This window comes from Schistocerca piceifrons, chromosome 6, assembly GCF_021461385.2.
Source record: "Schistocerca piceifrons isolate TAMUIC-IGC-003096 chromosome 6, iqSchPice1.1, whole genome shotgun sequence".
Lineage (NCBI taxonomy): Eukaryota > Metazoa > Arthropoda > Insecta > Orthoptera > Acrididae > Schistocerca > Schistocerca piceifrons.
In genome coordinates, this window is record NC_060143.1 from 390597177 (window position 1) to 390613927 (window position 16751).

Here is a 16751-nt window from a genome sequence, read left to right on the forward strand (position 1 = left end):
AAGCCTACAGTTCATAATCCTACTTACTTTTATAAATATAAATTCTTTACAGAATCGAGTGCCTAGTGTGGTTGCAACTCGCAGTATTCTTCTATAACATGAAATATGGCGGTGTGCCAGACAATAAAATAAAAAATACGTGCTTCTCGCACCACTTCTACCAGAGCTCTCCCTTTCTTAATCAAACAAAGAGTAACGTAATTGTGCTTTTGTTTTATCAGCGACACAGCGCTGCAGTTGTGTGCCATAGGCTTTATTTATTTGTCACTGATCATTTATTTAATTAGTATTTCGCGTTTCCGCGGAAACTCACGCTCGGCATGCAAATGTGCCTTTATAACTTACACAAAAGTCGAACAGCTTACTAGGTAAATTTAGCTCCCTTCTCTATCGTTATTCAAAGAGAAAACCAGTTATTTTAAGATCCTACTTCACAGCTTTCCCTGTTAATAGGTTAATCGAGTGTACTTTACTGCAAATGTGCGCCAGTCACTCGAAACATAAACATCATAAAATACGGAGAGAATATTCGAAGCTGATCATGGTATAACAAAATGAAGTTAATTCAACACGTGTGACTAATTCAACACGTGTGACTTGTTCCTGATATTTCAACACAATTTGCATTTCCGTTCTGTTGTGATGTTCCTTTGCTCACTTAACGGTAAATTATTGTTGGTTCTTTTTGTGTGTCTAATTTAAGGTCATTTATGTGAAAAACAATACTGGACCTAAAACTGCACCTTGTGGAACACCGTAATAATTTATAGGCCTTAGAAAATGCAGTTCTACCTTCTAAATGGTTCATTTGTGAGGAGAATAAGGTGAACTTGGTAGTCGTATGGTGGTAGGTAAAGCACAGTGCCTTGCAGAATGCAAACGTAGTTTTGAATCGGCACTGTCGTTACAGAGGGAGGGAAGGGCGAGAGGTTTTTATTAAGTCCTTTGTCGTGCCGCCGATCCCAGAGCGGCAGGCGCTGTTGCAACACCTCTCTCTCGCCTTCACGTTGTTACTCTGCACAGCGGCGCGCGTTTCCGGCGTCCCGTCGCGGTGCGTACGGTGCGTGCAATCCAGCGCGGCCCCCCTCCATCTCGCCACTCCTGCGCGTCTTTCCCCCTCCACGCCGCGACACGTCATCCGTGTCACACGCGCCTCCTTCCACTGCCAGGAGGGGGGGACGAAAGAGCTTGGCGGCTCCCTCGCCAGTCAGCGAGTAACCGCGGACGGAGTGAAACGATTGTGCGCAGGTTTGTTCGTGTGCTGTGCGTTTGGAGGCAATTAAGACTTCACTGTGATTGTTACTAGTATGAAGTAGCGCAGCTGCCCGCACATAGAAGTGTTCTACGACTGGAAAATATTGGTGGATTGCGTCCTTGTTACTGATTTAGGCAGTGCTGTTATTTCAGGTGAGACAGCGTCATGTTGTTAGTCCGTAGTCGGCCACTAGCATTGTAAAAGATAATGTCGCGCCGCAAGCTATCGCTGGTACATAATCTGTTACGACAGAGATAAAGGTTATTGCATGAAATTGTCGCAGTGTGATAGTCGGGTATTTAGTTCATCACCGAGTGAAAACATGTCTCGTCCTTGCTTCTACTCATCCGTATGCCTCAGTCTTGCATAGTTGTCGCATTAGTATGAAAGGTACTTCTTGTATGCCACAAACATCTCATTCTTCGCGCATCCATCATACTGAATCAATGTCCCATTATTTCGCCACAGCAATTTCGAGTTTCTAAACGGTTTCTGTACCACCTTTTTGTCAGACGAAGCATCGTTTTGTTGATCCCTTGTGCCTTCATTGAAGGAATACTGTTGCTGACTGAACCGTTGAACAACGCGAGCAAATTATTCCCATCGCAAGCGCTGCACTGTTATCGATGAGGTGTGAATATGTTTGTAGGCGGTATTACAAAGTTAGTGGTACCTGCGATGACTCGCTGTTGCTTTTGGTGGTGGCTCGCAGAATGGCGCTGCCTGGGAGTGTACGGAGATGGTAGGTAGTCCTCGTCTTGGACGCTGGCCAGCTTTGGGCGTGGTTTCACACTGTCTGTCCCGGCAAATGCTGAGGTGGTTGATCCCTCGCACCTTCAAAGCACTTCGAACTCTCAAGGAAGATATTACGCCATTCACCGGGTGGGGACACTTTCACTACATGACGAGAAGCGGTTTTCTTCAGCTATTACGAGCAAAAACTAACAGTATAAGGTGTGCAGAAGAGTAAGGACTAATAGGGTGAAGCTGAAGTTCTATTAAAAAGAGCGAGATTTTACCAAATACCAATTTATCTGAGTTGAACGCAGGTATAGTTCCTATAATTATGCCACCAGATTCGACAGGTGAGGCAGAGCATCTTAACATTAATATTCCAAGTATCCCTATTGTGTTAAATACGGTATGTTACATGACCACTGGTTTACGCCCGTCAGACTTCTAGTTTTGTTATGGAGCTTTCGTAAGTGCGTCGTAATGACGTTAATGGTTGTGTGCGTACGTGGCTACAGTCTGTATTGGTGTGTTTCCTAATTTTTCTGATCGGCGTGGAGATACGTCTCGTAACTGAAGCACCGGGGAATTGCACGCCCAGTGAACACGCAAATTCATTTTGGCTGTTACGAAAACTTGGTACTCGCCTGCAGACCTATAGATTTGGCGTATATTTGTCACTTCAGACTGTAATACTCAGTATCTTATATTGCAGTGACAGTAAGTAGCCTGCTGAAGCGATGCAGAGTCCACAACGACTACAGGCAACTGATAACAGGGCGTGAGCACTAATTGTTTCGAGTAAATAGAGAAGAATGCTGTTGTAATTGGATACCTATTCTTTACACGCATTACACGGGATTTCCAACATTTGGTCAAGTAAGGGTGATACTGTTCCCTAAGTAGGTAAACGATATTTTTCAGCACTTGTGCGAATTTGCTTGCAAACAATAAACCTGTTTAGCTCTTAGCGCAGGACTACGGACGGTGTTGCAGCGGTTCTCGTAGCGTGAGCAAGAATGAGAAACGGGAGACTGGGAAATTATGGATTTGTATAATATTAGCAGCTGAATTCACGAAAGTTATTCGATGTAGGCATTACCTGTATTCCTTAAATCGCAGTATTTCTGTGGGTGGAAGGTGAAGGCGTCATATATAGGTATGCGGAGCCGCATATCGATTTTGAGTTTCTTCTTTTCCTTTATATTTGCGGAAACAATACTGTTTTCGCGAAATAATGAGCATTGCAGTATATTAAACATTCTGTTTTTTTTTCTGAGATAAATACTAATTTGAAGCGTGTGCTTCATTCGTCGTCAGCCCTGTGCTGCTGCTTTTTCTCTCTCTCTCTCTCTCTCTCTCTCTCTCTCTGTCTCTCTCTTTCTTCTGTAGACAAGTTCCCACGAAAAGCGTGCCGACCGTAATGCGTTTAAGCTTAAATGGGATTAATGTTATAGAATAAGGCGAGATAGATGTGTGATGCTATACATTTTCAATACAATAATGTCAGCTGTTCTTAAAATACAATTAAGTGTTGTATTCTATATGAAAAGAATAAAACTGTTTGTGGTCACTGATTTGGGGTCACTATGAGAAGTAGTATAGTTTATATGAAAAACAATTTTCCCTCGAAATTCTCAAATCCTAGTCCACGACTTTACCGTACGCCCAATGGATGAAATTACCAATTGATTATAATCAAAAGGATGTGTGCTAAAAGGTATCTTTAGTATCGTTTTTTTTATTTTTTTTTCAGAAAACTGCCGAAATGTGTAACGATTTTTCTCCCAATGACAAGCTACCGTTTTGTAAATTCGTAACCCGCAATCTCCTCCTCTTCTAAGCTCAGACATAGATAGGAGTTCCCCAAGTGCTATTCATCGCAGTGTTAGGAACCGGCTCCGTCTCAGTTTCTGGAACAACCGCTGGAGAAGGACGGAGCGAGTTCTTCGCGCAAGGACTGAAAGGGGCGTTGGCTGTGTGAGAAAAGTGGTAATATTCGGTGGACACGGTACTATCCGATGGGTGGCCTGCGACCACTCGTTGCACTGTGGTAGAGGATTTGTTTGTGTGTGCTTCGGTGGGTACCTCAGGACTGGTGACAACAAGTAGGGCGTGGTTTGATGATTCACGCTGAAGGCACGATTGCAGGAGAAACCACACGTGACCGACCCTGCCCTAGCGGGAGCTTCCATTTTTATGTGGAACGTAATGCATTGTTTCTGGCTTGGCGGACTTCGTGTTTGTATGAGCCGCCTGCTAATTCAACGATCTTCGTTGCTATTAGCAGCCAATGTCGTACCGAGAGGGAGGTGAGATACGCCAACGCACAGGGCGCAGGCCCAGAAGGAACGCAAAAATTAACCGAAAAAGAAGACGAGAAAGAGAGACAGTTTAAGAACTAATGGGGGAAGGGTGCGTGATTTCTCCAACCCATCGTGTTCGTAGCTTTTGTCTGCGAGAAGAAGCCTTCCCTCGTGGGAGAGGAGGAGATTAGTGTTTAAACGCCCCGTCGACGACGAGGTCATTAGAGACGGAGCACAAACCCGGATAACGGGAGGATGGAAAAGGAAAGCGGCTGCGCCCTTTAGAATGAACCGTCCCATCATTTTCTTTAAGCGACTCCGGGAAATCGCGGGAAACCCAAATCTGGATAGACTTCCCTCGCCCCGTCACGTTAAACGAACGCTGTTGTTACACTGACATATCGTCCAAGTAGCCCAATAAGTAAATAGCTACTATCGAATGGACGTCCATCGCAAACATGGTTTATATGGCACAATGCACTCAGTTCACAATGCACAGCTCGCTCACGTTCAACAATGGAGTTGCCTGTGCTACTTTTCGCTACGGTAATATTGTAGTAGGATCTCAATGATCGGCAAGCAGGTAACGAAGTAAAATTATGCTGTTTGTCGACTGAATACTAATAATGCATGAGAAGGGGACAAATTCTACTTTTTTATACCTTCGTTTATAAAAGGCATATACAATTTGTAATTTACTACAGTGAAATAGTTAATTTGTCGTGTGCGATGGTTTTCATCAATATAGTCCGCTTAACTACGATTTTTCAATAAAGCTTCAATTTCATTAAACCTGCAGACAAGATTGTATAAATTTTATTAAACCTGTCTAGAAAGCTCAAAGTTCTTGTTGTTGTCTTCAGCCCTGAGACTGGTTTGATGCAGCTCTCCATGCTGGTCTATCCTGTGCAAGCTTCTTCATCTCGCAGCACCTACTGCAACCTACATCCTTCAGAATCTGCCTGGTGTATTCATCTCTTGGTATCCCTCTACGATTTTTACGCTCTACGCTGCCCTCCAATACTAAATTGGTGACCCCTTGATGCCTCAACACATGTCCTACCAACCGATCCCTTCTTCTTGTCAAGTTTTGCCACAAACTTCTCTTCTCCCCAATCCTATTCAACACCTCATTAGTTATGTGATCTACCAATCTAATCTTCAGAATTCTTCTGTAGCACCATATTTCGAAAGCTTCTATTCTTTTCTTGTCTAAACTATTTATCGTCCATGTTTCACTTCCATACGTGGCTACACTCTACACAAATACTTTCAGAAACGACTTCCTGACACTTAAATCTATACTCGATGTTAACAAATTTCTCTTCTTCAGAAACGCTTTCCTTGCCATTGCCAGTCTACATTTTATATCCCCTCTACTTCGACCATCATCAGTTATTTTGCTCCCCAAATAGCAAAACTCCTTTACTACTTTAAGTGTCTCATTTCCTAATCTAATACCCTCAGCATCACCCGACTTAATTCGACTACATTCCATTATCCTCGTTTTGCTTTTGTTGATGTTCATCTTATATCCTCCTTTCAAGACACTATCCATTCCGTTCAACTGCTCTTGCAAGTCCTTTGCTGTCTCTGACAGAATAACAATGTCATCGGCGAACCTCAAAGTTTTTATTTCTTCTCCATGGATTTTAATACCTACTCCGAATTTTTCTTTTGTTTCCTTCACTGCTCAAAGAAGCAAGTAATTTTACGGCAGAGGGCTCGATTTTGGTCTTTCTACCAGAGTCGCTTGATCTCCTCGGTACGAATCTGAAACAGCAGGTGATAGTAATCTTTGCGGCTGGACTATGGACATTAGGTTGCATGATTTGAAGAGTTTTTTTTTTTTACTGCCGCTGAACGTCTCTCGCCTTTGATGAAATCCACTGGCAGTATTGTGAGGCGACATGCAATGGACGAATACTTGAAATGAGGCCTAGTACGGAAAGGCAGTTTTTTAAATACAGTGCTTCTGTAAATGAAATCGCACAAAAGAGCGTAATGTGACTGATTATACAGTACTGATGTTAGTTTGGGGTGTTTATCATTATACTCGTACAACCAAAGGCAGATTCAGAGAAAAGTTGCTGGAGTCTTAATAAATGTGTGTACCCCACAGGAAAGAGCAACACGGACGCGCGGATAACACTTCAATGCATTTTTTTGCTTTTAAGAGGAAGCTGTGTGTAAAAATAAAGAACTGGTATTGAGATAAGACAAACCTGTTCAGATAGCTGCGTGCGTTAGCACGACGCTTCCGGAATTCAGAGAGCCGCTGGTCGAATTCACCCGACAAAGGACCGCAGCTCGTGGTCTAGTGGCTAGCGTTGCTGCTTCTGGATCACGGGGTCCCGGATTCGATTCCCAGCCGCGTTGGGGATTTTCTCTGCCCATGGACTGTGTGTTTGTGTTGTCCACATCATTTTCTCATCATCATTAGTGACAGTGGCTAGATTTGATTGTGTAAAAAATTGGACTTTGTAAAAACTGGTACTTTATACGGGCGCTGATGACCGCGCAGTTGAGCGCCCCACAAACCAAACATCATGATCACCCGACGAGACCCAGTGTGCTGGTGAGCCTGGATTTGGGTTTTAGGCGGGTTCCCATATCCGAATAGGCGAATATCGGGCTGGTACCCACGTCCCGTCTCATTTAGACTATTCGGAAAGGTTTCGAAAGCATTCTCATACTTTTGCATGGGTTAACCCTAGACGCAGATATGTAGGGTACACAAATTTCGCCCTCGGTGTGAAAGGAGTGGCTACAGGAATGGCTTACGGCCACTCCCTACCGCTAACAATAACGAATCTAGATTAACATGGCGACCCCATGAAGATACGGGATAGGACCAGGAGAAAGAAGAATAAGTCCCTGCAACAAGAGAGATTAGGGCAATGTGGTGAAGTTACGTCCAGTTATCGTGTCAGATGGAGTACCCTCTGCCGTGCGTCGTTTAGTGCGTTGCGGATGTGTAGTTACATCTTGATAGGAGCAAAACAGCACAATAAAAATTTATTGGTGTTTTTAAAAGTAATACAAGTAACAGAAAACAGCTTTGACACAACATTCCACATCCTCTGTTCAATATCAGTATTTTATATCCAATTAAAAAGCTTCAGATGAAGCATCCAAGACATCAAACCATATCGCAGAGTTATCTTTTTTTTTTTTTTTTCGAAGCACTGCTCCGCGGTAGAAGTGACCAGATCGTGTAGATATGCGCCTCGCGTTATTTTGTGTGGCAGCGAGTTCAGCGAGACCCGGATTTTTAAAATTTATTTATTGCCTTTCGGTTTCACGGCTATACAGCCAATCTTATTATACAGTATACATTTTAGTAACAGTATCCAGTTTTGACAATTATGTATGTACAACATTGAAATCCATTTATAGTAGAAGAGGTAAAATGTTTATAAAATTTGTTTGTATATACTAAGCTTATCTATGTACAAGATGCAAATTGAGTTGGAAGAAAAGAAGTAATATTTCCTATTATGCGTCCTCTTTGCCTTCTGATATACTGGGTAATTGTATCCTCCAGGCAATACGATTCTTCGTTTCGTCTCTGCCGCCTCACAGTGACTTCTTTTACGTAACTCTTGCTGTAGTCGCAGGATCGTGGTTTTGCTGATTAGACATTCCTAATTCCTTGATAGCTGCGCATACGAGCTCATACACCCCGAGGCGCGCATCCAATGTTTGGTTCTGAGCGCGAGTCACATTTCCTTAATATCTCTCTCTCTCTCTCTCTCTCTCTCTCTCTCTCCCCCCATCCCCCTCTCCCTCCTTCCCCTTACCCCATCCCTCCCTTAAAACACACATAAATATAACTTGCCGTTATTTTCACTTTTGATGTGCTACAGATGCCTAAAACGTTAGGAATAATACTCAAGTAAACTTCGTCCACAGGCCCTAGAGAGTCTGTCGGTACCGACCGACCACCGTGTCATCCTCTGTGAGTGGCGTCATTGGATGCGGTGTGGAGGGGCGTTGTTCAGCACACCGCTCTCCTCACCTTTGTCAGTTGGGACTGCTGCTGCTCGGTCAAGTAGCTCTAAATTTGCATCACGAGGCTGAGTGCACCTCGTTCCAGACCTCCAACCAGGGGAGAACCTGGGAGAATCGATCCTGATTCCTCTGCATGACAGTCAGCCGTACTGACCGCTTAGGTTCGGGGGCGGACAGTAAAAATAATAAAATATTATATACTCACACATATCCAGCGGTCAAAAGCCTTGCAGACTACGCGCTCCTTGCACGAAATGCCTCCATTGCTCTCTGTTTTGTGCTCGACTCCTCCGGGCCTCTTCAGTTCCCAGGACTGCCAGGTCGTCTACCCGTCGCCGCATTAGTCGTCCTGTAGGGCGTCTAGTGCCTGGTCGTTCCTCAAGTGTTTTTTTCTCCTGTCTTCTGGGATACTGACTACATGACCTGCCCACTGGATTCTTTTGCCTTTCAGTTTCTGCAGTGTTGTTGGCTGTTACATCAAGGAAAGAAGTAATTTCCTCATTCTTCCTCCTTCACCATTCTCCTTTACTCAAGGTCGCATCCCACATCTTCCTCATTGTGATTCTTTCAAATATTAATAGTTTTTTCTTTTCTCGTTTAGTCATGCTCCAGGTTTCTGAAACGTACATGACTGCTGGGCATATCACTGAGTTATATACAATATTTTCTTCTTAATATTCGCTGATGCTGACTTTGAACTGTACGCCCCGATAGCTGAGCGGTGCCGGCACGGTAGCTCAGCGTGTTCGGTCAGAGGGCTGCGTGCTCTCTGTAATAAAAAATAACGGAGTCAGGGAATCAACGATCAACTTGAACGGATGTCTTGTGACGTCCGCCTACACCAAAAGGAACGAACTATATCGAAAAAAAAAAAAAAAAAAGTGGTCAGCGTGACGGACTGCCGTCCTACGGGCCCGGGTTCGATTCCCAGCTGGGTCGGGGATTTTATCCGCTCAGGGACTGGGTGTTGTGTTGTCTTCATCATCATTTCATCCCCATCCGGCACTCAGGTCGCCCAATGTGGCGTTGAATGTAATAAGACCCGCACCAAGGCGGCCGGACCTGCCCCGTAAGGGGGCCTCCCGGCCAATGGCGCCAAACGCTCATTTCCATTTTTTCCATTTTGAACTGAGCGTATCTCGGAGGGAGTACATGAATTTCATTCCTGCTGCTGTTCTTTGCTTGATTTCCATTTCCATTCTGCTGCTACTGGCAAACGAAGATCCCAAGTATTTGAAGTGATGAACTGCCTTGAACCTCATTCTATATTTCACAAAAAATCTTAGCATAACGTCAATGAAAATGCAACTCAGAGAAATATAGCAGCTGGAGCGCATACATTTAAAAATTGGAAAAATATGTGTCATGTAATAATTTCAAGAGATTTATGATAGCAATTAAATCGGGTGATGCTTCGGGAATTAGATTAGGAAATGAGACGCTTAAAGTAGTGAACGAGTTTTGCTATTTGGGGAGCAACATAACTGATGACGGTCGAAGTAGAGTGGATATAAAATGTAGACTGGCAATGGCAAGGAGAGCGTTTCTGAAGAAGAGAAATTTGTTAACACCGAGTATTGATTTAAATGTCAGGAAGTCGTTTCTGAAAGTATTTGTATGGAGTGTAGGCATGTATGGAAGTGAAACGTGGACGATAAATAGTTTAGACAAGAAGTGGATAGAAGCTTTCGGAATGTGGTGCTACAGAAGAATGCTGAAGATTAGATTGGTAGATCACTTAACTAATGAGGTGGTATTGAATGGAACTGGAAAGAAAAGAAATTTGTGGCAACAATTTGACTAGAAGAAGGGATCGGTTGTAGGGCATATTATGAGGCATCAGGGGATCACCAATTTAGTATTGGAGGGCAGCGTGGAGGGTAAAAATCGTAGAGGGAGACCAAGAGATGAATACACTAAACAGATTCAGAGGGATGGAGGTTGCAGTAGGTACTGGGAGATGAAGAAGCTTGCACAGGATACAGTAGCATGGAGAGCTGCATCAAACCAGTCTCTGGACTGAAGACCACAACGACAACAATGATAGCAAGATCTTCTCATAACTTTGACAGCGTCAAAACTGCCACAGTACAAAATCGGAATGTGTACACACCGTTATCAGTATCTCACGTAACATTTGGATTCTGAATAGAGGGCCGCGGACCATGGCTGTGTGAACGTGTAAAAGAGGGGAATGCCGTTTCCTTCAGTCGTTCCCGCCTGTGTCTGTGAAGTCATGTTTTCAGTGGTTTCCTATTTCTTAGTGAATGTTATTTTTCCACTTTTTCCTTCCGTTACTCCCTGTGGTTTGTCAGTTCATTATGTGGACACAGCAGCTATGTTGGAGATGTTGACAGCAAGTACAGTCAGCGTTTGAATATGTGTGCATTTACCTCGCTGGAAGCACATCAACGCAGGTTGGGCCTCAAGTAAGAAACTGAAAAGTATCGTGAACCCTTATCCGAGACTTTTTCGCGCTACTTTATTCTCCCTACAGTATACGTGTAATTACGCTTCCCCCCTCCCCAATTGAATCCGCACCTGTGGCTTACTGTGCGCGGATATGCATATAAGTAACATAATCTTCATATTTTGAACTTTCATACTCTCGAAGCCAATCACCACAAGTCGTTATTACAAGATGCCGAACGAAACAGGCACAGATTCGTGCCACCTCTTTTCAAATTCTAGCACTGTTCTACTCTGTGGGTACAGTTATCCTCCGTCCTGAATCACCCGCAGACGGCCAGCAGGTGCACGCGACAGGTTTTTGTTTGTCGGGTTAGCAAAGGCAGGCGCGCAGCGTCGTCGAGTTTCCCGCGGAATGTGGGCCAGCAGCGGCAGCTGCGAGAGCAGGTGTCTGTGCAGGGCGGGGTGTTGGTGGGGGCGGGAGCCGGAGTGCAGGCTAGGTAGGGACTGCACGCCGTTCCGCCACACTACCTCGCTGGAGGCCGGGCTGCCACTGCGCAACTCCAACTCTGCCGGTGCGTCCGGGCAGTCGTGTTGGCAGCGTGAAGAAAAGCAACGTGCATCTGCCCACCATCGCACTCGGAGCCCAGTAAGAGTTGGTATTTTTTCTCATACGGTCACTGTGTTAAAAAAGACGTGGACTGAAGTAAGCTGGGAGCGTCAAACACTCTAATGAAAGTGATGATGAAAGATCTGCGAAATAGTTTCATAGTCTACGACTGTACTTTGACGTCAGCTGCTTGCCAACGGTACTCGAACCCGGATTTCCCACTTACAGCGAGCGGTCAACTTAACAACTTTGGCTACCCGAGCACGCCTCCAGGTGGCTATCCCAGCACACCTCCAGGACCTTTGCCAACTTACATTGTGATCGCTTCTCAGTTTTGGGTATTGATAACTTGATACCAGGGTCTGAGTTTAATTTGCACAGCACTGAAGATGATCACTATGTGATCGAAAATCGATTCTGCTATCAATAAAACATTAATATTACGGCCAACGCTGACCTTCCTTTTAATTTAACACATATGGTCGTTGTGCACACTGCACTCCATGGAGTCGCCTATCAAACTTACACATATGCCACGGAGTCGACAACTCATGCTCGCACCATTCGTGGTTCCCGCAGAGGGAGGCAAATATTATATCGTCAGTTCAGCCCGTCGAGGCATGGATACATCATGGATGGCTACAATCCTGTGCTCGGCTCTACTTCATGTTTAACCTGCTGTAATCTTCAGTGACAGTGTCTTGCACGCATGTCTAAAGGACATATTATTGTGATGATATAGACACTGTATTAGCAGACATTGTAGCCATCAGTGTTGAAAGAGGACGAAGTGCCGTTCGGAAAGTAAGCAAATGAATAAAATTACATTTGAATTGTTTTATCGCTGTATTTCGTGCTCTTTACAGAAGTTGATACACGTATGTGAAGTTAAATGGCAGTTCGCTTTCATTTACACATAACACTACTATACCTGGCAAATGGAGACCTCTTTAGTGCCACCAAGTATGGTTACCGCTATTACACTCTGAAGAGCCAAGGAAACTGGTACATCTGCTTAATATCGCGTAGGACCCCCGCGAGCACAGTGTCTGAAGTAGTACTGGAGGGAATTGACACCATGGATTCTTCAGGGGTGTCCATAAAACCGTAAGAGTGCGACAGGGGGGTAGATCTCTTCTGAACAGCACGTTGCAAGGCCTCCCACGTATGCTCAATAACGTTCATGTGTGGGGAGTTTGGTGGCCAGCGGAAGTGTTAAGACCCAGAAGAGTGTTCCTGGAGCTACCCTGTAGCAATTCTGGGCGTGTGGGGTGTCGCATTGTCCTGCTGGAATTGCCCATGTCCGTCGAAATGCACAATGGATAGGCATCGATGCAGGTGATCAGACAGGATGCTTACGAAGGTGGCACCTGTCAGAGTCGCATCTAAACGTACCAGTGGTCCCATATTACTCCAACTGCACGCGCCCCACGCCATTACAGAGCCTCCACCAGCTTGAACAGTCCTCTGCTGGCATGCAGGGTCCATGGATTCAAGAGGTTGTCTCCATACGCCTACACGTCCATCCGCTCGATACAATTTGAAACAAGACTCTTCCGACAAGGCAACATGTTTCCAGTCGTCAACAGTCCAACGGACGTTGACAGTCCCAGGCGAGGCGTAAAGCTTTGTGTCGTGCAGTCATCAAGGGTACACGAGTTGTCCTCCGGTCCAAAAGCCCATATCGATGACTTTTCGTTGAATGGTTCGCATGCTGACGCTTGTTCATGGCCCAGCATTGAAATCTGCAGCAATCTGCTGAAGGGTTGCACTTCTGTCATGTTGAACCATTCCCTTCAGTCGTCATTGGTCCCGTTCTTGCAGGATCTTTTTCTAGCGGCAGCGGTGTCGGAGATTCGATGTTTTACCGGATTCCTGATGTTCACGGTACACTCGTGAAATGGTCCTACGGAAAAATCCCCACTTCATCGCTACCTCGGAGATGCTGTGTCCCATCGCTCGTGCGCCGATTATAACACCAAGTTCAAACTCTTGATATCCTGCCATTGTAGCAGCAGTAACCGATCTAACAACTGCGCCGGACACTTTTTGTCTTATATAGGCGTTGCCGACCGCAGCACAGTGTGTATTATACATGTTTATATAGTATGTATATTAAAGAACTAAGTACCTACAAACGTGCACGCACGAGAATTCAACAGGTGGCAAAATTTGAAAGCAGCCGGTTAAGAACTTTCGTAGATTAACTATTTTGAACAAACCAACATTAACATTTTTATAACGTTTCCCCTTTTGTTACACATACTGTATATTACATACACGCCAGATGGCGTTCCAGTAGATAAATAAAAACACGTGAGTATTCGAATGCAATATTGTGTCAGAATATCAAATCAATTCGTGAAGAACTTTCAAAGGGTTGAGATTTCGAAGAAAAGAACATCTACGTTTGTACGTGTATAGAAATTGTTAAGTGTTCCTAATCGCAAATCTCCGAAAGTTTGTGAATGAATAGTTAAAAGTTTTTACACAACGTTGCGTTGAAATACGCACGTGTCTTTGTATGCCTATTTTTAATATATGTAAAATATAAATCTTTATACATTTAATAATAGGGAAACGTTACAAAAATTCTCAAAATGTTATATATCTAAAAACACTCCTGTAGAATAAAGCCAAAATTTCAAAGCAATCAGTCAAGAACTTTCGGAGATACACGATTGTGAACAAACGAAAATTTACATTTTTATTTATATAGATGAGTGATTATAAATAATTGCTAAAGACTAGAATTAGATAACTATTAGAAGGTTTTAGAACATTCTCCCGCTTTACTAAGTATGTAGGTACTTAACTGAAGCCGAAGCCCATTTTTCCCTTGATGCTAACTTTTCACGTAAAGCAACAAACGATTCAAGACGTGGGCTGGCCAACGAACTAAAGCAGATCCATATAGCGGCAGTCGCCGATGCTATACTACGATGGTGGGCTGAAGCTATACGACCGTGTTGGCGAAGGTGCGTTTGGCCAGTCAGTTAAACGAGTCTTAACTTTTCTGACTTCCAGGCCAGCTACATGAAAGGAGCCAGTGGAGTGTTTCAATAGGCCAGTTTACTGGCCGTTATGGTGGTGGTGGTGGTGGTGGTGGTAGTGGTAGTGGTGGTGGTGGGGGAGCGTGAGCAAGTTTTCGTTGCCTTTGGAGACGGACCTTTGGTGGTTAAACGCCTCACTGAGCAGAATGCAAAATTGAGCCTCATCGGACCACACTATACTTCTCCTTTCCGCTATCGTCCATTTTACATCTACACCGATACTCCGCAATCCACCTTGCGGCGCATGGCAGAGGGAACCCCGTACCATTACTAGTCATGGTACATATCAATAAAGCGAGTGGAAAAAACTACTGTCTTTATGGCTCCGTATGAGTCCTAATTTGTCGCGCAGTGTATATTGGCGGCATTAGAATCATTCGGCAGTCAGCTTCTATGCCGGTTCTCTAGATTTTCTCAATGGTGTTCCTTGAAAACATCGTCGCCATCCCTCCATAGATTCCCATTTGAGTTCCCGAAGCATCTCCGTGACAATTGTGTTGTTCGAACCTGCCAGTAACAAATCTAGCAGTTCGTCTGTGAATATATTCTGTATCTTCCTTTAATCCAACTCGGCACGGATCCCAAACACTCGATCAGTACTCAAGAACTGGCCTCACTAGCGCCCTATAAGCGGTATCTTTTGCAGATGAACCACACTTCCCAGGAATTCTCCCAACGAACCGAAATCGAATATTCGCCTTACTTACCACAATCATCAGATGCTCGTTTCATTCCGTATCGCTTTGCAGCGTTCCGCCCATATATTTAAACGACGTGACTGTGTCAAGCAGGACACTACTAATACTGTATGCGAACATTACGTGTTTGTTTTCCTTACTCATCCGCATTAACTCACATTTTTCTGCATTTAGAGCTAGCTGCCATTCATCACACCAACTAGAAATTTTGTCCATATCATCTTGTATGCTCCTACAGTCACTCGCCTTCAACATCTTACCGTACACCACAGTATCATCAGCAAACAACCGCAGATTGCTGCCCACCCTGTCCGCCAAATCATATATGTATACAGAGAATAATAGCGGCCCAACACACTTACCTGGGTCTCTCCTGACTGTATCTTTGTCTCTGATGAACACTCGCCGTCGAGGACAGCGTACTGGTTCCTATAACTTAAGGAGTCTTCTGTGTTGTTTGAAGACGTGCAAGCCGTAGCCGCTAATGGCCCTTTGCGAGGTAACAGAGACCAAACGGCCTTTACATGCATTTCGTGCTCCAATGTGCGCTCGGGAAGTGGTTGGGTGGGACCTGTATTTACTGAAAGAAGAATTTCCTGTCGAGTTTGAAACAAGTTACCTTCGACAAATTGTGTCATTCTTCTGCAGTCTCTGCAGTTTAGTGTCTTTTTGAGACCACTTGGGCGTGTGGATGCGAGTGGTACGCTATTCCTTGTAGATACATAGGATTGGCCCCGTTCGTATACATATATATGATGTAACTTCGTTCACGTTGTGGTCACGGACGCGTCTAGACACTACCAATATTACACCAGCTACAGCTCTGTCAAAGCGAACAGCAGGAGTCCATTGAGCTTATGCCTGCCTTTAATCCAACTTTATAAGGATCGCAGACAGGCGAAGAATACTCAAGAATTGGTCCAACAAGGGTTTTGTTCCCAATTTTCGTGTCTGAATTAGATTACTGGAGGATTATGCCAGTAAATCTGAGTCTTAACATCTGCCGTCACATGGCTAAATTTATTTGGTCGCCCTTTCTTATATTACGCGTACCTGAAATAATGAGGTCTAACGTGGCCGCTGCATGAATTCGCAAAATACACTATTCTGGGAGTTAGTGGTGCTGGCAAGGGCGTCCGCAGAAATTTTCCCAAGAGGGAGTAAGATTCTAAAATTCCCATTTTGGATATACCGATCAACGTATCGTGCCCAAGGAACTAAATTTGACCGAAATTTCGGTAAACTTATAGTATGTAATATGATTGATAATTATCCACATAAATTTTTAAGGCAGGTTATGTTGTACCTAAACAGTAAGCATATGTAATAGTATACCCAAAATAAATTTTTGTATATTGTTAATGAGAATAAGAATGCCATATCTTTATTAAAAATACGGAGTTTTAAATGAACTATGAAATGAAGCTAGAAAGTAATATCTTCCAGAACTGTTGTTCATATTCGAATGATGTTACACTGACACTCAAAATTAAAAACACCGAAATGTAAAATAAGCGAGAACAATTGAGAAAATCGTCTTGGATATCGAAAAATACCAACGAAGATTTGTCACATTTCATAATCCTCAAAGTGGAGAAACATCAAGTAAACTTTTAAAAAAGGGTTATTCAACTTTCACGCCACGTACAAAACTTTGCTTCCAAAACTTCGTAT

General features: G+C 44.0%; 1 protein-coding gene across 4 annotated transcripts in view; it reads left to right on the forward strand.

Moving 5' to 3' along the window:
* Positions 1 to 16751, forward strand: part of LOC124802513 (mesocentin-like) — a 629570-nt gene that overhangs the window by 370227 nt on the left and 242592 nt on the right. The window contains exon 1 of one of the 4 annotated variants that reach the window (XM_047263348.1): positions 1191 to 1407. The exons of the other annotated variants lie outside the window; for them this stretch is intronic. The gene's annotated coding sequence lies outside the window, so the exon portion shown is untranslated. Of the gene's footprint in view, positions 1 to 1190; positions 1408 to 16751 lie in introns of those variants that run through there. 4 annotated transcript variants of the gene reach the window in all.